Here is a 14,606-nt window from a genome sequence, read left to right on the forward strand (position 1 = left end):
CCAGAGAAAACCCGCAAGAACAACCTTCCCACCCCAACTTTACTCATGGCTGAAGGAAGGAGCAGGACCATATGTTCTCTAGGGTCCCTTAGAGCTCCAGGATCCTTAGGTTCCAGGGAATTCCCCGGCAGAATGGATTGTTGGGAGCAAAAGAGGCCAGTGTGGCCTCTCCTCAGCTGGTCTCTAGATGGACCCTGGCCTCTGGAAGGGCTGGACCAGGGAAAAGAATTTGCCACTTTAGGGTCTCACACCTTCCTCTCCTCCAGCACATTTCTCTCTCCCTTTGCCTCACCTTCGCTTTTTCTCCTTCCTCTCTGCCAGTCTCTCCCCTTCTCTTTCTTTCTTTCTTTCTTTCTTTTTTTTTTTTTTTGACACAGAGTTTCACTCTTGAGACCCAGGCTGGAGTGCAATGGCCTGATCTCAGCTCACCGCAACCTCCGCCTCCTGGGTTCAGGTAATTCTCCTGCCTCAGCCTCCTGAGTAGCTGGGATTACAGGCACGCGCCACCATGCCCAGCTAATTTTTTGTATTTTTAGTTGAGACGGGGTTTCACCATGTTGCCCAGGATGGTCTCAATCTCTTGACCTCGTGATCCACCCGCCTCGGTCTCCCAAAGTGCTGGGATTACAGCCTTGAGCCACCATGCCTGGCCCCCTTCTCTTTTTTTCTTATCTGCTCCTCTTCTCCTATGGGCCGACTGCACCTTCCCAGTATCGCTGCTTCCTTTTCACTCACTCACTCACTCCCTCGCTTTTGCGTCTCCCAGTCAGATTCACCATCCTTCTACAGTCCCCTGCATTTATACTGCTTCCCTCCCACATCCGAACATCTTGCTCGCTTTCTCCCTCTTCTCTATATCTGGCGAGTAAGAGCCTCCTCTGGACTCCAAGACAGGAGAGGCTTCCCCGTGTCTTGGCGCCGACCCGCGGTGGGTGTGTGAAGGCCAGGGTGGCGGTGACTCGGCGCCAGCGGCGGAAGGGAAGTAAGGTCCGGGGGAGAAGGAAGCAAGCCGAATGCTGGTCTGCAAGGATCCGGCTCCCTCACGCTCCCTGCCACCCGCCCAGGCGCAGGCAGGGCACAGGCGGCGGGTGGGCGGCTTGGAGGGGCTGCCAGAGAATCTGGCGCGCCGGGCTCTCTACCTCAAGGAACTCACGGCCGTCATGCAGAACCAGCAGAGCCTCGCCGGGCGCGGTGACTCACGCCTGTAATCCCAACACTTTGGGAGACCTAGGTGGGTGGATCACGAGGTTGAGAGATCGACACCATCCTGGCCAAAACGGTGAAACCCCGTCTCTACTAAAAATAAGAAAATTAGCTGATAGTGGTGGCACGCGCCTGTAGTCTCAGCTACCCGGGAGGCTGAGGCAGAACAATCGCTTGAACCTGGGAAGCAGAGGTTACAGTGAGCTGAGATCGTGCCACTGCACTCCAGCCTGGCAACAGAACGGGACTCTGTCAAAAGGAAAAAGGAAAAGAACCGGAAAGAACCAGAAGAGCCTTGTCTACACCCAGCGCCACAGCATCGACGAGCTGGAGCGGCGGCTGGACGGAGCTGAGCGTGGAGAATCGCTGCTTGTGGGAGCATCAGCAGCTGCTGCAAGCGTAGCCTCCGCCAGGATTCCTTACCTGGTGGTCTTCCGGCTGCCGGCCTCCTAGGCACCGCGGCAGCCAGTGCCGGGGACCAGGAACCTCTTCAGCACTACGGACAGCGCTCATTCGCCCAGTCACAGCCGGCGCCTCAGCCGGCATCGTTTCAGAACCACGGACAGCTCTTGGCGCAACCCCAGCGGGGCCCTGGCGGCATTGCTCACACACCCCAGGCGCTCCATCAGCACCTGGGCACACTTGGGGCCAAGGCCAACAATAAGAAGAAAGGTCCCCCGGATTGCCATGCTGCCCCCGGAGCCCCTCTTCAGCAAGAATCTCCCTCGCCGTCGCCAAAGACGTCCCGAGCAGCAGACCTGAGCGAGCGGGGAGGAGCAGATGGGCACTGCCATGGTGGGAGCAAGGGAAGCAAGCGGGTGCGAGAGGACAGAGAAATCGGGTGCGTAGGAATCTAAAGGATCTGGGTGATTTGGTGTGAAGGGGTGAGAAGATGTTTGGGGGCAGAAGCCTGACAGGGAGATTTGTGGGGAAAGAGGGGAAAATATCAGTGTTTGAGAAGGTTCGGGGAAATATTGGAGCAAAAAGGAGTAACCAGCTCATCGGTAGGGGGAAAGGAGGAAAGAAATTGGACATTAAAGCCATCGGGGATATTGAAACCTGGCAGTATTTAAAGGGGCTAGACTGGGAGGAAGTTGGAGTGAAAATCAAACTGAAGAAAGTAGAACCATTGAAATTTTTTTTAAGGTAGAAAAAATTTGGAAGAGTTTGAGTAGTAAAAGTATTTGAATGGAGAGTGGGATATGAAAAATCAGAAGCTTGGAGGCATGCGAAGAGCTCTAAAAGGGCTGCAGCCAAGAAAGGGTACTGGGTAGAGGGGAATTCAGAAAGTGGGGGACAAAGCTGAAAAGCAGGAGTGATATGGGAAGGCAGGGGGGCTGTCCAGCACAGATATCCTGGTTAAAGTACAAGGACATAGAATATACTAAATGCCTGTAAGCATGGCATGTTTAACAGCTACATAGGATAGGGCTGAACAAAGAGTTTTCAGCACAGTTATGATTTATTCTTTAACAAGAAAGGAAACTTTGAAAAGGAGCTTTTCCTTCCCACACCAACCATATGCAAACTCTAACAAAAGTAAATAAAGCAGTCTGGTTATTAGCCAATAGGGAAAAGTGAAAACTCAAATTTTATGGCCCATCTAAAGTGAGTACCAGTTACTCAGTTTACAGTGTTACCAAAATAAAGGCAAACCAGCATTGCCTGACTACCTGATTCTTTTGGAGAAGCTAGGATCCAGATATTTATGTAAATTTTACCAGTTTTATAAATAATTTTACCAATTTCTACTGGACTCCTACAAGGATTTTCATGTTGGGAGTGCCTTGTACTAAAACACCTCTGAAGACAGCACTGAAGGAAAGAGGCTAGAAATTAGAGTGAATCAGAAAAAACTGTAACAGTGGATAAGAATGCAAACTATAGGGAATAAAATACTTTCAGAGCACATGCTCAGCAAAGGACTAATGTCAAGAATATATATTTTTTAAACTCTCCAAATTTAATAGTTAAAAAGTCAACAATCCAATTAGAAAATGGGCAAAGGCATGAAAAGACATTTTATCAAAAAACAAATACAGAAGATACACAAGCACATGAAAAGATGTTCTATGTTTTTAGCCATTAGGAAAATGCAAATTAAAACCACAGTGAGATACTACTATAGATCTATCAGAATGGCTAAGATAGAAAAGAATGACTCCAGCCAAGATGGTCAACTAGAAGCAGCAGTTATCAGAGGCTCCCATCTAAAAGAACCAAAACAGCACGTGAATCCAGCACCGACAACCAAGTTATGCAGGTTCTGTCACCCGGACCGACTAGACAGATGGCATGACCCACAAAAAGGAAGGAAGAGCAGTCCAGGATGTAAAAAAAATCGCTTGCTGAGAGATCTTTTGTCTCAGTGCTGATTTTTCTTTGTGTCACTGAGCATCTGTTTCCAACAGCTGGTTTGTCCCACAAAATCTTACGTTGAAATTTGATCCCAGTGGTGGAGGTGGAATCTAGTGGGAGGCATTTGTGTCACTGAGGGTGGACCCCTCATGAATAGATTAATCCTCTCTCTGGGGATGGGTGAGATGAATGAGTTCTCATACTGTGGGTTCCCATGAGAGCTGATTCTTAAAAAGAACCTAGAGGTTCCTTCTCTTTCTTATTTCCTCTCTCACCAGGTGACTTCTTTATACATTGGCTCCTTTTTGCCTTCTGCCATGAGTGAAAGTGGCCTGAGGCTTTTGCCAGAAGCAGATGCCCAATCCTAAACTTTTCAGCCATCCAGAATTATGAGCCAAATAAACCTTTCTTCTTTATAAATTACCCAGCCTCAGGTATTCTTTAATAGCAACACAAAATCTACTAAGATATTTTCTTTACCTGCATGGCCCCAATAGGCATTAAGATTTTAATCCCTGGCTGATATAATACAGTTTAAGTTCTCTTGAATGATATAATAGGCTGAATTATGCCCCCCAAAATGCCTAAGTCCTTGTAAAACAAAAATAAAATTCTAAGACCTCCCAACCATCTGAATGGACTGCCTCCTCAGTCAAGCACTTTTAAAATTTAACCTGAAAGACTGGCTTGGGCCATTACAGGAAGTAGGGGTCAGACATGCCTCATTATACCTCTCTGGCATTAACATCAACACAAACCATAAGTCTGATAAGAAGTACTTATATCTATTCTCTCAATCCTTTATCTTAACCTAGACATTTTCTTTCTATTGATCCCAGGTCTTTATAAACTCAACCAGTTGGCAACCAGAAAATTAAAAAAATCTACCTATAACCTAGAAGCTCCCCACAGCCGCAGCTTCCATTTGTCCTGCCTTTCTGAACTGGACCAATGTATTTCTTAAAAGTATTGGATTGAAGTCTTATGTCTTCCTAACATGCATAAAACCAAGCTGCACCCAACCACCTTGGACACATGTTCTCAGGACTTCCTGAGGGCTGTGTCACAGGCCATGGTCATTCATATTTGGCAAAGAATAAATCTCTTCAAATATTTTACAGAATTTCCCTGTTTTTATTAACATCCTGATCCCTAGAACCTGCAAGTGGTATCTTATATAGCAAAAGGGACTTTGCTGGGGTGATTAAGTTAAGGATCTTGAGATGGGGGATTATCCTGGATTATCTGGATGGACTTGATGTAATCACAGGGGTTCTTACGAGACAAGGGAAGAAGGGACAGGATCAGAGAGAGATGTGGACAGAAGCAGAGGCTGAAATTATGCACTTTGTAGACAAATGTAGAGGCTGCAAGTCAAGGAATGCAGATGGCCTCTAGAAACTGGAAAAGGCAAGAAAACAGATCTCCCGTAGAATCTCCAAAAGCAATGCAGCTCTGCTGATACCTTGGTTTTAGCCTGTAATATCTATTTTAGATTTCTGACCTTCTGATCCAGAATTGTAAGATAATAAATCTGTGCTGTTTAAGCCACTCAGCATATAGTGATTTGTTACAACAGCAACAGGAAACTAGCAGACATAGCATTTAAGTTTATTTACTACCCTATTTCAATGAACCCCTTAATGCTAATTTCTTTCCTATTTGCTCCATTCTCTGTATAACCTATAGTCGCTCTACATCAAATTACTCATCATTCCCCAGGACTCCATGCTTTTCACATTGCCATGTTTTTGTGTCATTCTTTTTGCCTAAAATTATATATCTCTGTCTAAAGCATCTAGAAGAGAAAAGGGGAAGACTACTTTAATCTTAGTAACTACTAAAGATATTTCTACCATTTGTAGTGCAGACAAGCTGAAGTTGATGAACGACACCACAGATCATCCCACAAGTTTCCTACCTAAGAAAGTGCAACCTATTATAAGAGTCCCATTAAGATACCCTAATTCAGAAGGATTCAAGCTGGAAAAGAAGGCAGTTTGCTGTGGGTCAGGTGGGGAGTTCTTGACTTAATGTCTTTTTAGCATTGTAGAATAACACTGGGAAGCCAATGTGATGGGAGTTGCAAAGGCAGGTATGGACATGGCAAATGGAAAGGTGACAAATGATGGGACCTCCTAAAGATGCACCTTCTTTGTGCCTTTCTGTGAATCCTAGTTTTAGTATTTAGCATGCCATGCATTTGAAGTTAAAATCTAAAGCTAACTCAAGAAAAGAGTTGAGACTGTAATCAGCCAGCTTCAGCTTTGCTTGCAGCACTGGCAGTCCCAGAAAAGAGAGCAGCCATCTCCCAGTGGGACAGACAGAACTGCTCTAGCTGACAACAGCCACATTTGCACCTATTTAACCAAGGCAGTAAGCACCTCCCACCACAAGCCTATGCAGATGAGCTGCTCCCAGGCTTCTGGGCACTACTCAGTCTGATTCCTGACTGGGCTCACTGCCAAGTCTGCTGAACCACTGTTTTCCAAGATCTACAATGCCACCACTATGACTAATTAATATTGCCAAGGCTCCTGCCACAATTGGCCATGGCCTCTGGGAATGGTAGTGACAATAGATACACAGGCAGGACACAAACCGAGCTTTGGGGGTAGTTCCCAGCATTTTACCAAAACTGCCTCTTTTGCTGCAGGGGGATATTTTCCATTTCCGATCTGAAGTTTTCCATTCAAGATGCTCATCCTCTTTACCCCAGCCAGCCTCCTCTTTCATAGGTAGAAGCATCATCTTAGTTAGACTCTCCCTTCACCCTCTTCTCATAATTCCTCCTTATGCAGCCCTTAAGTATGGCCTACACAGCACAGCAGAGCTTTCCTCTTAAGCCCCCCAAAATGCCTAGGTCTTTCACGGCACCTCTTCCTATGGCACTGCACTGGCAGGACAGTGAGATTTCAGAATCCTGACATTCTTCTGCCACTGCTCATCTGCTTGATTTGCATTCAGGAGGAACCCTCTCTAATAGAGACAACTAGAGAGCATTTTAAGATGGTGGCTTCTAGCATTATTAATCCACCTAGTATGTCTCTGAGGGACTAGGAGGCAATCTTATAACTCCATGCTGGTTTTCCAACAATTTGGAAATGGGCCTTTAGCATGGGCCTTTTATCAGAGACATTAAAATTTTCAATTACTTCTAGGTACATACCTCCAGGATTTCTTCACTGCAATTACTTCTAGTCACATGTTTAACTTGTTGTTTTCAGAGACTGATGAAACCTAATTAATTCTTTTATAACTATATTGTTTAGGGAAAAGGTTAGAGGTGTAGGATGAAGAGAAACAAAGCTAACAGATGCTCAAAAATCAGCCCCAGCTCTAAAGAGATAAGGCAGCTTGGATTTTCTGATACTGTCCTTGAACTTTCCAATCAGGAAACAGGCACTGGGAGAGGGAAACCACATTTTCCTCTGTTTTTCAAAAAAATGTTACCCAACAGGTTTGTGCTATTTCTGATAACAAAGGCTGTGTGGACTGTGTCATCTAATTATATCCCTCTCAGATCTTTGTGATAGATTGAGTTTCATTCCCAGTTGATGAAATTGTTGTCTTTTTCCCCCTTATGTCTTCACAGGCATTTTAGTGGAAAGTTGAAAAATGCTGCATTTGGGCCTACTAGTCAGATTGCTTGCTAAATCAAAATTTCGAGATGTAACTTTCAAAAGTCTGTTTTGTTCTCCTTGTTTTTTCCCCTTAGTTTGTCTATTCAGAAAAGCCCATTTTATGGATTGTAGAACAGGGCTAAGCGGAGGTGGTTATTATGGAAAATGAAGAGCTGCATTCAGTCTTTAAAAAAAATCTGGATTTGAATGGAAAGCTCAGAAACCCTAAGCTTTTACATTTCTATACTTGCTGGAGTCCTGGTGCCAATTTTTCTTTCCTTTGGATGAGAGACAGGTAATTTGTAGTTTATTGTGCCTTTACAATTCAATGCCTGATGCCTCGTTAACAAACAAAACAACAAATTGCATCACTTGTCAGTTAATGACATCTTCTCTCCCATTGTATGGCGTTCTTGAATACTGATAAATTATTTCAAAATCTGAGTAATTTTCTTTTGAAATCTAGCTGTCACTCTATTTTCCTATCCCCCTTTCAGTCTTGATCTTTGAAAGAAAAATTTGCACTTGTTGCGACATTCTCGCCTGCTCCCTGCCCCACAGGCCCCCAACCATTCCCCAACCTCTCCCCAGTCATTCCTTGGCCTACTGAATTCTGGGCCATCATCAGTCCATGACAACTCATCTTGAAAGTCACCACTGAATTGCTAACAGGCAAATTCAATCTCCAAAATTTTTCTTACCTGGTTTCACCTTCCACTTCATATTTTTCATAGGAAAAATGAATGTGAACTAGTTTGAGTTTTCTCAACCTGAAATCACCCTTTCTTACTCCCTTTTCTGTTGAGTGAGGCCTATCTGTTTTTCAAAGCTCCATTCTTGAGACCCTTTCATTTCTTATAGAATATTACTCCATCAATAGCTTCTCTAGTATATTCGGATTTTCTCTATCTACTGACCACTTCCAAATTAACCTAGGAATGTGTTCGAGGATATCTCATAACACACAAACACACACACACACACACACACACACACACACACACACACACACACACTTTGTCCCTTGAGCCGGTATTCTCCTTCAACGCTTAGATTATTTTTTCTTGAATACCCAAATTGGTTGGCAAAACAGTTTCCACTTGCTATCTCCAAATTCTCACCTATCATTTTCTTTTGAAAGCTTCAAACAATTTTTGTGACATAATGGGATGAATATATGTTTGTATGGTTTTCTTTTCTTATCTGATCAATGAATGTCATGAATTATTTAAACAGAATGTTGATCAATCTTTGGAGGACTTTTTTTTAAAACTCAACCTGCTAATGTTTTATTTGACAGTTTGCATGTTACATAGATTTAGCCCTGCTTTCTTCTAGAAGTTTTCTAGGTTTAGCTCTTACATTTAGATTTTTGGTTTTCAATTTATTCTTCAGTTAAACTTAACAATTTATATTTACAATCTAGACAGGGGTTCTGAAAGTACTGCTCCCACACCAGCAGCATCAGTACCTCCACAAACTTGTTAGAAATGCAACTTCTCAGAGTGATGCTTTCACACTATTTCTGAGAATGTAAATTAGTTCAACCGTTGTTGAAGACAGTGTGACAATTCCTCAAAGACCTAGAACCAGAAATACCATTTGATCCAGCAATCCCATTGCTGGGCAGATGCCCAAAGGAATATAAATCATTCTATTATAAAGATACACACATGTGTATGTTCATTGCAGCACTATTCACAATGGCAGACATGGAATTAACCCAAATGCCCAACAAAGATAGACTGGATAAAGAAAATGTAGTTCATATACTCCATGGAATACTATGCATCCATAAAAAGAAATGAGATCAGGTTCTTTGCAGAAACATGGATAGAGCTGGAAGCCATTATCTTTAGCAAACTAATGCAGGAACAGAAAACCAAACACTGCATGTTCTCACTTATAAGTGTGAACTGAACAATGAGAACACATGGACACAAGGAGGGAACAATGCGTACTGAGGCTTTTTGGAGAGAGGCGGGTAGGGAAGGGAGAGCATCAGGATAAAAAGCTAATGCATATGGTGCTTAATACCTAGGTGATGGGTTGATAGGTACAGCAAACCACCATGGCACATGCTTACCTATGAAATAAACCTGCATGTCCTGCATATGTATCCCAGAACTTAAAATCAAATTTAAATTAATTTTTTAAAAAAAGGAATGCAACTTCTCAGGTTGTAATCTCAGATCACTGAGTCAGAAACTGTGGGAGTGAAGCACAGTGATAACAGCAGGAGGCAGCCAAATGCCCAAAGCCAAGCCTGAATAATTGAGAACCTGTCTTCTCATCTGGTACACTTTCCTCTGATTGCTTTACCTATTTTACATATGTCTACTCTTCCATAATTGTTTTTTTACATTGTCATGCCCATCTTTGAGTTGTGCCTTTGTTTTAACATTTTTTACATACTCACAAACCAATCAGCATGCACTCCCTATTCTGAGCCCATAAAAGCCCTGGACCCAGTCACACTGAGAGAGAAACCTCCTGATTTTGGGTGAGGGGCCACCCTCATGTTCCCTCTCTGCTGAAAGCTGTTTCATTGCTCAATAAAATTCTTCTCCACCCTCCTCACTCTTCAATTGCCACTGTGACCTCATTCTTCTTGGATGCAGGACAAGAACTTGGGACCCAGTGAATGTGGGTACACAGAAGGCTGTAATGACTGTGGCCCTCTGCCCTCACCCGTGGAGGGCAACTGTACCACATGACAGGAAGCATTGGTGGGGCTTAGCCAGCCCTGGAGCCATGAGCTGGAGTGGGGCAAGGGGCTGACAGAGCTGTTAACACACCATCGTCCATCATGTTGCAGATATGGGACTAAAAGAGCTAATTGTCATGTTGTTACACCCCCTCTGGGGCTTCAGGGTCGAGGGCACTCCTGCCTGGGAGCCACTGTGTTCCTTATCTGGACACCAGAGTCCACCATAGGAGTGGCTTGTGACATGCCTGGTCCAGCCACAAGCACCACACAGAGCCCACTTTTGTGCCAGTACTTGGAGAGGCCAGCTGGACCCTGCACTCTCTTGCTCACACACCATCTCCCACAAGGGTCTGAGTGTGGAGTTGCAGCAACTGTGGAATTTGTGCCAGAGTACAGGCTGGACTCAGCCAAGCAGGCTGAGTGGATGGGGTATCTCATCCCCTTGGGATGAGAGTGCAGTGAGCCTGGGCCCAAGCAAGGCCCAGGCAGGACTGTCACCAGCTGGAGGTCTCCAACTGAGAAAGTGATTGAGAAAAATCCTACATCATCAGTAATTTGTGTTTTAACAAAACTTCCAGGAGGTTCTGATACACAGTCAAAATTGAGAAACGTTTTACTAGAAATGCATCCTTTTTATTTGCAAACATATTCATCACCTACGAAAATTTCTTCCTGTCCTCTTTATTGTTATTATTGTGCTCAGAACACTTAATACAAAATTTACCATTTTAGCAAAATTTTGCAATATAGTATTGTAAACAAAATTATGCAAAAGTAGTTTTTTGTTTATGTAATAAGAACACAACATAAAATTTACCTTCTTAGCAAAAATATGCAATACTGTATTGTTAACTGTAGACATTATACTTTTTCAAGTAGATGTCTAGGACTTATTCACCTCATACAAGGAATACCTTGTATCCTTGGACTAATACCTCCTAACTTCCCCCTCCTCAGCCCCTGGGGACCACCATTCTGCTCTCTGCTTCTATGAGTTTGACAATTTTAGATTCATCAAATAAGTGATATCATGTAGTATTTGTTCTGGGTCTAGCTAATTTCACTTAGCATAATGTCCTCCAGGATCATCTGTGTTGTTGTAAATAACAGGATTTCCTTCTTTTTTAAGGCTGAATTATATCACTGTCTCAGTCTGTTTGAACTGTTATAACAAAATACCATATAGGCTGTGTGGCTTATAAACAATGGGAATTTAATTCATACAGTTGAGCAAATCTGATGTCTGCTAAGTGTCACCTTTTCATTGTAACCTCAGGAGCAGAAAAGTGATGAATTTCTCTGGGGTCTCTTTTATAGGAACACTAATCCTACTTATAAGGAGTCTGACCTCATGATTTGATGACTTCCAAAACTTCCCACCTTCTAATACCATCTCCTTGGGAGTTAGGATTTCAATATATGAATTTTGGGGCACACAAACATTCAGGCCATAGCATCACAGGATGTATGTGTATATATATATACGTATACATAGATATACACACACACACTACATTTTCTTTATCCATTCATCTGTTATTGGACATTTAGACTGCTTCCATATCTTGGCTATTTTAAATAATATGGGAATAAACATGGAATGGGGATTTTTTTTTTGAAATCCTGACTTCAGCTCCTTTGGATATATACCCAGAAGTGAGATTGCAGGATTATATAGTGATTCTATTTTTAATTTTGTGAGGAACCTCCATAGTGTTTTCCTTAGTAGCTATAACAATTTCCATTTTCATCAACAGTGTACAAAGATTTCCTTTCCTCCACATCCTCACCAACACTTGTTTTGTGTATGTGTATATAATAGCCATTCTAACAGATGTGAGGTGACATCTCATTATGTAAAACTCATATTTAAATATATGTTAAATAGATATCCATATGCAAGTTACCCTTGAACTCATCTGTATACAATTTACCCAATTTACATGTTTGAACTGTACAAGTTCATTTATACATAGATTTTCTTCCACCCATGCTACTCTTGAGCAAGACCAACACCTCTTCTTCCTTCTCCTCAACCTACTCAATGTAAAGTTGATGAGAATGAAGATGTTTATAATGATCCATTTCCCCTTAATGAATAGTAAATACATTCTCTCTTCGTTATAATTTTCTTAATATTTTATTTTCTCTAGCTTACTTTATTGCAAGAATACAATACATAGTACATATAATATACAAAATATGTTCTAATTGACTATGTTATTGGTAAGGCTTACAGTCAACAGTAGGCTATTGGTAGTTAAGTTTTAGGGGAGTTAAAAGTTATATGTGATTTTGAGACTGCATGGGGGGATGGCACTCCTAATCCCAGCCTTGTTCAAGAAGCATCTGTAATTTAATATTAGTTCCAGACAGAATTTTTTAGAAATAGGATGGTAATTTTATTTGTTTAACATGAAAAACATGCACACACTGTCATAGAATCCTAGAGGATTCCCATTAAACAGTAGAAGTAGCATAAGCACTGTGACCACTGTCGTTTAACACTGTTCTGAAAGGTGTAGAAAAAAAACAAGCCATGGAAATAATTAAGCTGGATAACTATTGAAAATGACAAAACAAAGTTATGATTTCCCTGTGCTCTTTGCCTAGAAAACCAAAGAAAATGTACTAATAAAAATTTACTAAGATAATGAGTTTAAAATGGCATATACAACATCAAAGATTTTGCATATGTTTAACAATGCAGAACATAAAATGACAAAGAGTTCACTGACATAAACCATTGAAATATGCAGGATTAAACTGAATTTGAAATATTCAGGACCAACTGAAATAAAGCTCCAAAAGAAAAACAGACAATTTAATAAAAAGATACCATGCTTCTGGATACAGACTACCCAGTCTCATAAACGTTGTCTCCAAATAGGCTTACACATTTGGTAAAATTAGTAATGGGGAAGTGTACAATACTGAGATTCTAAAGTTCTTGTGGCTAAATAGGCAATAATAGTTTATAAATTTTGAAAAATAAAACTGGAACAGGGGCTTATAAAACTAGATATTAACACATATACATTTTCAATAATTGAGAGTGGGGGCTTTGACTTTCAATTCTGATGGAGTAGCTTCCTACAGAGCAATGCTCCTGCCAAGAAAACAAGAAAAGCCAGATAAAATACAAAAAGCATCTGTTTAAGGCATTGGTGAGCTGCCAAGGCAAGGAAAAGATAATGAAGATAATGGAGTGACATCTTTAAGTGCTGAAAGAAAATAACTAGAATTCTACAGTGTTAAGAAAATAACAGTGTGGCGCAGAAGAACTGAATAAAGCAGATATGTTCATACAGAGACCCTTCCCCCCTTTTAAGCTTCCTTCACTAGAATTATGATCCCAAATGCCTCTGGATTAAACTTTATTTAGGACTCATACTTAGGGTGGAGTAAAAGGGGATGGACAGGAGAAGGCTTTAATATTGCTTCTGTGCCATAACCCTAGAAACCAAAATCTCTTTCCCCTGCCCCCAGTTTTTGTTCTTTCTCTTTTTAACCCCAATTGGGATACAGGGAAGACTACAGTCCCCAGGGTTGTGGCCATGTCCTGTGCAGAAACATCTCTGGAGGATCAGGGCAATTCTGCTGGCTTGTAGAGCTACTTCCTTAATTCTTGTCTCTATTTTTGCATATCCCCCTGGGATAAGTAACTTAAGAACTTCCATAGCTCAGTCTTTGGAATCACCTGCTAAGTATTTTTAAATGAATCAGAGGGCATGACTTATCTTTACCCAACTTCTGACATAAGAATTCACTCAGTATTCCACTTTCCATCTTAAATGGGGTTCAGAGACTCTGATTAGCCAAGGCAACAGATTATACAGTATGCATCAAAAGATGCTATATCCCTAATTATATAGTGTCAGGCATATGCAATGCCCCACATGGCTGCTTCTTTCAAAAAATGACCTTTCCATCTCTCCCCAGGCACCCTCCTCACTTCTAACTAAAGATGAATCAAGAGCAAGTTTCTCCCTCCTCTCTTCAGTCCACCTGCATGGGAAGTTACTTATTCTGTACAGTCAGGTTTGAAGACATATCACAGGCCAGGTTTTCTAGGGGTAACCTTTCCAAAGGAATTAATAATTAGCACTGTGGAAATAACTCTTTTTTTTATTCCCTGCCTGCATCCAGAATAACCAACTATTTGCCTCTCTTATCCTGTGTGGCAGTGGCACCAGAGCTGCTGCACTGGTCTGGGCAAATCAGGAGGCAAGCCTGTCCTCTCTTGTCCTCTGGCTTTCTGTCTCACTTATCCTGGTGGGTGAGGGTTGAATTCCAGAGATCAAATGGATGTTCTGCACATCTCTGCTCAGAAGTAAGAGCTGGTTTGGGAGAAATTTAGTGGGAAATAGCACATTTTGGGAGGTTTCTTGAGTGCTTTCAAAGGGTTTTGTCTATACACTATACCTTATATACAAATAAGGTATATAAGCAAACACTAAATTTTTTTTCCAAAGAGATTCACTTGTCTTGGGATTTCAAAAGCTCTCTCTTAATTACTTTCTTTTTAAGAAAACCATATTTAAAGAAGATATTTTTGGCTTGAAAAATGACAACAATGCCTCTTTAAGCTGCTTAGACATATGCATTTACTCTTTGAATCAACAATTTCAATTCTAAGAATCTATCCCAAATAGACTCTTGCAAAAAAAAATATAAAAACATGCATGCACGTGGCTATTCTTTAAGCATTT

At 41.8% G+C, this 14,606-nt stretch overlaps 1 long non-coding RNA gene across 1 annotated transcript in view; it reads left to right on the top strand.

Annotated features, from left to right (window-relative positions):
- Positions 1 to 1,244: 1,244 nt before the first annotated feature.
- The window catches only part of LOC144579157 (uncharacterized), a 148,967-nt gene continuing 135,605 nt past the window's right edge, over positions 1,245 to 14,606 (top strand). The window contains exon 1 of the long non-coding RNA XR_013526082.1: positions 1,245 to 2,044. This is a non-coding gene — a long non-coding RNA (uncharacterized LOC144579157). The remainder of the gene's footprint in view (positions 2,045 to 14,606) is intronic.

This window comes from Callithrix jacchus, chromosome 14, assembly GCF_049354715.1.
Source record: "Callithrix jacchus isolate 240 chromosome 14, calJac240_pri, whole genome shotgun sequence".
Taxonomy (NCBI): Eukaryota; Metazoa; Chordata; class Mammalia; order Primates; family Cebidae; genus Callithrix; species Callithrix jacchus.